General features: G+C 42.6%; 1 non-coding gene across 1 annotated transcript; it reads right to left on the bottom strand.

The window, feature by feature from the left end:
- Positions 1-472: 472 nt before the first annotated feature.
- LOC123724161 (U7 small nuclear RNA) lies at positions 473-528 on the bottom strand. The gene has a single exon (XR_006756841.1). It is a non-coding gene; the product is annotated as a U7 small nuclear RNA (small nuclear RNA).
- Positions 529-9,411: the final 8,883 nt, after the last annotated feature.

Below are 9,411 nucleotides of genomic sequence, written 5' to 3'. Positions count from 1 at the left end.
CAGAAATGTCCGGGAACTTGCAGGTGCCTTGGTGGAAGAGTGGGGTAACATCTCACAGCAAGAACTGGCAAATCTGGTGCAGTCTATGAGGAGGAGATGCACTGCAGTACTTAACGCACCTGGTGGCCACACCAGATACTGACTGTTACTTTTGATTTCTGTTAGTCACATGTCTGTGGAACTTGTTCAGTTTATGTCTCAGTTGTTGAATCTTGTTATGTTCATACAAATATTTATGCATATTAAGTTTGCTGAAAATAAACGCAGTTGACAGTGAGAGGACATTACATATTAGCAGTAGTGTTTTTGCTGACTTTGTGTTGTGGACATGACTGTAGTATACTGTAGTATTTACAGTTTACTATACATAAATACTGTATTAAAAAAACAGTAGTTTTAATGTAGTATTTTTGCAGACATTACTGTAATATTTGCTATGGTGTTTTCGTTTTATAATCTTTTACATAGCAGTGGGGGCTTTCTCCTAGAGGAAACCTACTGGACAAAATACTCAAAGAGCAAATTTTCCATAACCTCTAGGATAGTTCAGAGCTTCTGTACTCTTCTATAACATGTAGTATCAAGGCACAAGGCGAGACCCAGATGCAGACACAGGAGGCAGATGGTTGGAGTCTTACAATATTTAAAAATCCAAAGGGGTAGGCAAGAGAATGGTCATGGACAGGCAAAAGGTCAAAACCAGATCAGAGTCCAGGAGGTACAGAGTGGCAGACAGGCTCATGGTCAAGGCAGGCAGACTGGTCAGGCAGGCGGGTACCGAGTTCAGAAACAGGCAAGAGTCAAAACCGGGAGGACTAGAAAAAGTAGAATAGCAAAAGGAGTACCGGAAAAACACGCTGGTTGACTTGACTAAACATACAAGACAAACTGGCACAAAGAGACAGGAAAAGCAGGGATACATACACTGGGGAAAATAAGCAACACCTGGGGGGTGGAGACAATCACAGGAACAGGTGAAACAGATCACATTTAGTTTTTCCACATTTTATTGTGCTACAGCCTGAATTAAAAATGAATTACATTTAGATTTTGGTAACTGGCATACACACAATAGCCCATAATGTCAAAGTGGAATTATATTTTTACTAATTTAAAATGGAAAGCTGAAAAGTATTCAACCCCTTTGTCATGGCAAGACTAAATACGTTCAGGAGTAAACATTTGCTTAACAAGTCGCATAATAAGTTGCATGGACTCCCTCTGTGTTCAATACTAGTGTTTTAATATGATTTTTGAATTACTACCTTATCTCTGTACTCCATACATACAATTATCTATAAGGTCCCTCAACCGAGCAGTGAATTTCAAACACAGATTCAACCACAAAGACCCGGGAGGTTTTCCAATGTCTCGCAAAGAAGGGCACCTATTGGTAGATGGGTAAAAAAAACAGACACATATCCCTTTGAGCATGGTGAAGTTATTCATTACACTTTGGATTGTGTATTAATACACCCAGTCACTACAAATATACAGGCGTTCTTCCTAACTAACTCAGTTGCCGGAGAGGAAGGAAACCACTCAGGGATTTTACCATAAGGCCAATGGTGACCTTAAAATAGTTACAGAGTTTAATTGCTGTCATACGAGAACTGAGGATGGATTAACAACATTGTAGTTACTCCACAATACTAACCTAAATGACAAAGTGAAAGGAAGGATGCCTGTACAGATTAAAAATATTCCAAAACATGCGTCCTGTTTGCAATAAGGCACAAAAGTAATACTGCAAAAAATGTGGCAAAGCAATTAACTTTTTGTCCTGAATACAAAGTGTTATGTTTGGGCCAAACACGTTACTGAGTACCACTCTCCATATTTTCAAGAATAGTGGTGGCTGCATCATGTTCTGGGTATGCTTGTAATCGTTAAGGACTGGGGAGTTTTCAGGATAAAAAAGAAAGGGAATTGAGCTAAGCACAGGCTAAGTCCTAGAGGAAAACCTGGTTAAGTCTGCTATCCACCAGATGCTCAGCAGGGCAATAACCTAAAACACAAGGCCAAATCTACACTGGATTTGCTTACCAAAAAGACAGTGAATGTTCCTGAGTGGCTGAGTTACAGTTTTGACTAAATCTAATTGAAAATCTGTGGCAATATCTGAAAATGGTTGCCTAGCAATGATCAAAAACCAATTTGACAGATCTTGAAGAATGCTGAAAAGAATAATGGGCAAATATTGCACAACCCAGGTGTGGAAAGCTCTTAGGGACTTACCCAGAAAGACACAGCTGTAATTGCTGCCAGAGGTGCTTCTACAAAGTATTGACTCATGGGTGTGAATGCTTTTGTTAATGAGATAGTTCTGTATTTCATTTTCAACAAATTTGCTAAAATTTCTAAAAACATTTTTTCACTTTGACATTGTGGGGTATTGTGTATAGAAGGGTGAGAAAATAAAGTAACGTTTTTTAAATTTGATTTTAGAATAAGTCACTGCAGGTAGGTATACATGTTTTAAATGGCATGCATATTTTAAAAGGTTATGTTTGAAAATCCGCTCTTGGTCGGTATGTAGGGAACACAATATAGGAGATTCTCTAACATTTGAAATCAATGACAGTTTTAGGGCTTCAGTTACCACTACAGCACATATAGTACAACATTTGTGTTTACCGAACTGGAACGGAGCGCTTTGTCTTCACCTTGGGTTAATGGAGCACTTTGAGATCACCGCGTGGTGATATGGTGACCCATAATGGTTGCAATAGGCCCAATGACTCCAGCCAACTATACAGCACATCAATGAACCACAAGAACACAACGACTTCAGCAAAATCTACGACACAATACTGAATCACATCAACACAATGCAAACACAATGCACTCCAGCTAACTGCCTTCATTCAGCACAGTATCTCAGAACCACAACAGTCAGGCTGCTGTTCTGTTGAGGTTGATCTCAGTAAGGTGATGCAAAAGGCAGTAAGACCACTTACTAGCTTGCCTCAGCTACACCACTAGTTAGTCTCCGCTACACAAGTAGCTAGCCTCCGCTACACAAGTAGCTAGCCTCCGCTGCACAACTAGCTAGCCTCTGCTACAGCTGTCTACGGTACACACCTGTATGTTGGTGTTACAACAAGGTCATTAGAGGGATAGATTCAAGTCTGTTTGGTTCTCATTCATGTCAATTATCTAGCGCCAGTTTGACTCCTTTCTCTATCTGAGCAAATCTAAACACTGTGGAACATATTATTGTTTTTATGGGCATTGTCTTGGGAATACATTTTTCTATGACATTGCCAAGGAGGTCTTAACTCTTCAAAGCCCTTCTACTTATTCCTAAATAACTGCTTGTGTGCTTGTCAGTCAATTCGATGGATTTAGACCAATGGTGGTCCCAAATCCTACATTTATTTATAGGCCAATCTTGATAACTAATGTCACTGACTGCATGTGTAACACTTGTCCCTCACAAATGTGCACATTTGTATGGCCAAAAGTAACTCTAACAGATGCGTTATAAAGGTTGCCTGTCTAGTGTTACCCCCCTGTGCTTTAGACTTTGCTCCCAGCTGGAAGTAGCACTAATATTGTTTTTGCAACATCATACCTCTTCAAGAGGAGGGTCGTTCACTTTTATTACGAGTAGAGTAAGTCCAGTTTTACAACTTCATGTGCCTTCTGATTACAAAGACTTGAGACTTGACTCAGACTCTAGCTCAAAGACTTTAGACTTTACTTGGAATTGCATGAAATAACTTGTGGAGTGCATGTGTAACACCCAGCTGTGGAAAAAGTACCCAATTGTCATACTTGAGTAAAAGTAAAGATAGTCTTAATAGAAAATTACTCAAGTAAAAGTGAAAGTCACTTGAGTAAAAGACTAAAAGTATTTGGTTTTGAATATACTTAAGTATCAAAAGTAAATGTAATTGCTAAAATAAACTTAAGTACCAAAAGTAAAAATATAAATAATTTCTAATTGCTTATATTAAGCAAACCAGACAACAAAATGTTCTATTTTTTTTTATTAACGGATAGTAAGGGTCACACTCCAACACAGACATAATTTAAAAACAAAGCACTTGTGTTTAGTGAGCGCCAGATCAGAGGCAGTAGAGATGACCCGGGATGTTCTCTTGATAAGTGTGTGAATTAGACCATTTTCATGTCCTGCTAAGCATTTAAAATGTAACGAGTACTTTTGGGTGTCAGAAAATGTATGGAGTAAAAATACATTATTTTATTTAATAATGTAGTGAAGTAAAAGTTGTCAAAAAAATAAATAGTAAAGTAAGGTACAGATACGACTTTAATAATGCTTTAAAGTATTTTTACTTAAGTACTTTACTGCACTGGTAACACACATTTGTATGCCGAAAATTAAACCCCACACAAGATGAAGGTTGCCTGTCCAGTGTTAACCCAACTGTGCTTTTTCATGACTGTGCTTGAGATTTGCATTTAGCACCCAGCTGTAAGGAACACTTGATATTAGCAACACCGTACCTCTTCAAGAATAGGGTCACTGACTTTTATTACGAGTCAAGTGAGCCCTGTTTACAACCTCATCCTTCTGATTACACTCTAGTGGACAGCATATCACTTAGATTGCGTCCCAAATGGCACTGATCCCATTATAGTGCACTACTTTTGACCAGGGCCATAGGGAATAGGGTGCCATTTGGGAATGTAACCTCAGGCATAAGAGATTCCTACAGAGCCCGTGTCTTCTATATCTCAATATATTGAGTTATGGGGAATCTAATAGGGCTTGAAAACCAAAACAGTCCATTTCCTCAGAGTTAACACTTAAATCAGCTTAGCCACAAAACAAACCCCATTGCTTTATGATATTGATGCCTTAGTTCTGCCAGATAGAACAAGGATGAGCCAGCCAAGTAAAAGATGAATAGGTTGAGTTGTGTCTTTGTATTTTGTATTTATTAGGGATAATTATTGTTATGCGGAGTGGAACAGGGGAGCAGACTCAGACGAGGAGACTGGGATGAGGTAACCAAGGTATTTATTGACACGGGGAAGATGGAGTGCAGGTCAGGGGAAGCTCGGGCGGGTTGCTGGAAACCAGGCGCAGAGGCTGAGGCTGGAGCGAGAGGGGTTGAGACATGGTAAGCATGTCTGGAGGGGAATCCAAGGGAATAGTAGAGTTGGGAATCCAGGACAAATTAGCAGGATGATGAGACGTGGGACTGGAGACAGGGACCAGAGTCAGAGCAGGCAGAATTGTAGGGGAGAAGAAAACAGCATCAGGCAAGGAAAACAGGCACAACAGGATGACAGGATCTGAATAGTAACAAACGGCCAGAAACGTAGACTGACTGAGCAGAGATTACGATCTGGCAGCGTGGAAGTGGCAGGGCTGAGTATTTGTAGAGGTCTTGATTATGGAACAGGTTGCAGCTGGTGGGGATCTGCTCTGACTCCAGCACACCTGTCTCTGCCCACACAATCACACACACAGAGAGAGGGAGAGAGTACTGGGGGAGTGGCAGCAGGTCAAGGAGTCACAGGATGAGCAGTAGAGAGCGTTGCAAGAGCAGATGTGACACCTATTAGCTTCTGCCAAGGTAGCAGCTACTCTCCCTGGGGTCCAAACACATTACATTACATATAAAACAAAAGATAAAACAGTACATCATATAACATTATTACACCACTACATATCTACAATACAAAATGTACAATACCATTATACAACAATATTACAATGTACGTGTGTGTAGCGTGTGCTAGCGTGTGCTAGCGCTTCTGTGCGTATCATTAATGTTAGCTCCCCGTGTACTTTTAAGGGCCAGAGGTGCTGCCCTGTTCAGAGCCAATTGTAATTTTCCTAAGTCCCTCTTTATGGCACCTGATCACACTACTGAACAGTAGTCCAGGTGCGACAAAACTAGGGCCTGTAGGACCTGCTTTGTTGATAGTGTTGTTAGAAGGCAGAGCAGCGCTTTATTGTGGACAGACTTCTCCCCATTTTAGCTACTGTTGTATCAATATGTTTTGACCATGACAATTTACAATCCAGGGTTACTGCATTATTAATTTCCATATTATTCATAAAAATATTTAGTTGAGGTTTAGGGTTTAATGAATGATTTGTCCCAAATACAATGCTTTTAGTTTTGGAAATATTTAGGACTAACTTATTCCAACCATTCTGAAACTAACTGCAGCTCTTTGTTAAGTGTTGCAGTGGTTTCACTCGCTGTAGTAGCTGAAGTGTATCATGTTGAGTCATCCGCATACATCGACACACTGGATTTACTCAAAGCCAGTGGCATGTCGTTAGTAAAGATTGAAAAAAGTAAGGGGCCTAAACATCTGCCCTGGGGATTTCCTGATTCTACCTGGATTATGTTGGAGAGGCTTCCATCAAAGAACACCCTCTGTGTTCTGTTAGACAGGTAACTCTTTTTCCACAATATAGCATGGGGTGTAAAGCCATAATACATGTGTTTTTCCAGCAGCAGACTATGATCGATAATGTCAAAAGCTGCACTGAAATCTAACAAAAGAGTGATGTACAGTACTACAGAGCCACAGCAGAGCAGACTCTCCTTGGCCTCTTTCTCATCCCTCACTACCTGCCGAGGGTTCCAAGTCCACTCCCTACTGGCTGTTCCATGGGTTCTGGGAAGCGGACCTGTGGCTCCTGTGCCACGTAGATGGGCTTCCCTGTGCTTCCTGATGCCAGGTTTCCACTGGGTAGGAGGATAATGAGGATGACATCCCATCTGCTCTAGTGGAGTGTTGTTCCAAGACCCGGTCCTCACTCCCTCGCTCTTCTCTCTCTCTCTCTCTCTCACTCTCGCTCTCTCTCCCTCTGTCTCTCTCTCTCTGTCTCTCTCTCTCTCTCAATTCAATTACAATATAATTTCAATTTCAATTTAAGGGGCTTTATTGGAATGGGAAACACATGCCAAAGCAAGTGAAGTAGATAATAAACAAAAGTGAAATAAACAATAAAATATGAACAGTAAACATTACACTCACAAAACTTCTAAAAGAATAAAGACATTTCAAATGTCATATTATGTCTATATACAGTGTTGTAACAATGTGCAAATATACTGCTCAAAAAAATAAAGGGAACAGTTAAACAACACATCCTAGACCTGAATGAAAGAAATAATCTTATTAAATACTTTTTCCTTTACATAGTTGAATGTGCTGACAACAAAATCACACAAAAATAATCAATGGAAATCCAATTTATCAACCCATGGAGGTCTGGATTTGGAGTCACACTCAAAATTAAAGTGGAAAACCACACTACAGGCTGATCCAACTTTGATGTAATGTCCTTAAAGCAAGTCAAAATGAGGCTCAGTAGTGTGTATGGCCTCCACGTGCCTGTATGACCTCCCTACAATGCCTGGGCATGCTCCTGATGAGGTGGCGGATGGTCTCCTGAGGGATCTCCTCACCGACCTGGACTAAAGCATCCGCCAACTCCTGGACAGTCTGTGGTGCAACGTGGCGTTGGTGGATGGAGCGAGACATGATGTCCCAGATGTGCTCAATTGGATTCAGGTCTGGGGAATGGGCTGGCCAGTCCATAGCATCAATGCCTTCCTCTTGCAGGAACTGCTGACACACTCCAGCCACATGAGGTCTAGCATTGTCTTGCATTAGGAGGAACCCAGGGCCAACTACACCAGCATATGGTCTCACAAGGGGTCTGAGGGTCTCATCCCGGTACCTAATTGCAGTCAGGCTACCTCTGGCGAGCACATGGAGGGCTGTGCGGCCCCCCAATGAAATGCCACCCCACACCATGACTGACCCACTGCCAAACCGGTCATGCTGAAGGATGTTGCAGGCAGCAGAACGTTCTCCACGGCGTCTCCAGACTCTGTCATGTCTGTCACGTGCTCAGTGTGAACCTGCTTTCATCTGTGAAGAGCACGGGGCGCCAGTGGCGAATTTGCCAATCTTGGTGTTCTCTGGCAAATGCCAAACGTCCTGCACGGTGTTGGGCTGTAAGCACAACCCCCACCTGTGGACGTCGGGCCCTCATACCACCCTCATGGAGTCTGTTTCTGACCGTTTGAGCAGACACATGCACATTTGTGGCCTGCTGGAGGTCATTTTACAGGGCTCTGGCAGTGCTCCTCCTTGCACAAAGGCGGAGGTAGCGGTCCTGCTGCTGGGTTGTTGCCCTCCTACGACCTCCTCCACGTCTCCTGATGTACTGGCCTGGCTCCTGGTAGCGCCTCCATGCTCTAGACACTACGCTGACAGACACAGCAAACCTTCTTGCCACAGCTAGCATTGATGTGCCATCCTGGATGAGCTGCACTACCTGAGCCACTTGTGTGGGTTATAGACTCCGTCTCATGCTACCACAAGAGTGAAAGCACTGCCAGCATTCAAAAGTAACCAAAACATCAGCTAGGAAGCATAGGAACTGAGAAGTGGTCTGTGGTCCCCACCTACAGAACCACTCCTTTATTGGGGGTGTCTTGCTAATTGCCTATAATTTCCACCTGTTGTCTATTCCATTTGCACAACAGCATGTGAAATTTATTGTCAATCAGTGTTGCTTCCTAAGTGGACAGTTTGATTTCACAGAAGTGTGATTGACTTGGAGTTACATTGTGTTGTTTAAGTGTTCCCTTTATTTTTTTGAGCAGTGTAGTACAACAGGGAAAATAAATAAACATAAATATGAATTGTATTTACAATCTTGTTTGTTCTTCACTGGTTTCTCTTTTCTTGTTGCAACAGGTCACAAATCTTGCTGCTGTGATTGCACACTGAGGCATTTCACCCAATAGATATGGGAGTTTATCAAAATTGTATTTCTTTTCAAATTAGAGGTGAGCGCAGACAGAGGGGAAGCCAGGGTGCTGTAACCCCGGATAAAGCAGGGATAAAAGTTGGAAAACCCCAGGAAACGTTGCAGCTGCACCCTGGATTGGCTGAGGCCAATCCCTCACCGCTCTCAACTTCCTGGGATCCATCTAGACACTCCCAGCAGAAATGATGTAACCCAGAAAGGGGATGGTGGAACGATGGAACTCACACTTCTCCGCCTTCACAAACAGCTGATTCTCCAGAATGCGTTGAAGAACAGGCCGGACGTGGAGCACGTGTTCCTGGGGGGAGTGGGAAAAGACGAGGATGTCATCAATGTAGATGAAGTCGAACCAGTTGTCGGCCAGCCTGTCCTCTGGGTTCCACCCCCAGTCCAATGGTCAGTCGGAGCAAGCCAACTAGCACCTTGAGACTCCTCTGCGCTACCTGATCTCCACCAACCCCACCAACTTGTTTTAGTTTAAAATGGAGCCCTTAGTCCCACTGTACATGCCTTAGATACCTCCTTTGTCCCACCTCCCACACATGTGGTGACTTCACCCATTATAACCAGCATGTCCAGAGATGCAACCTCTCTTATCATCACTCAGTGCCTGGGCTTACCTC

Source organism: Salmo salar, chromosome ssa09 (assembly GCF_905237065.1).
Source record: "Salmo salar chromosome ssa09, Ssal_v3.1, whole genome shotgun sequence".
NCBI classification, from domain to species: domain Eukaryota; kingdom Metazoa; phylum Chordata; class Actinopteri; order Salmoniformes; family Salmonidae; genus Salmo; species Salmo salar.
This window is presented reverse-complemented; position numbering and strand designations above follow the sequence as displayed.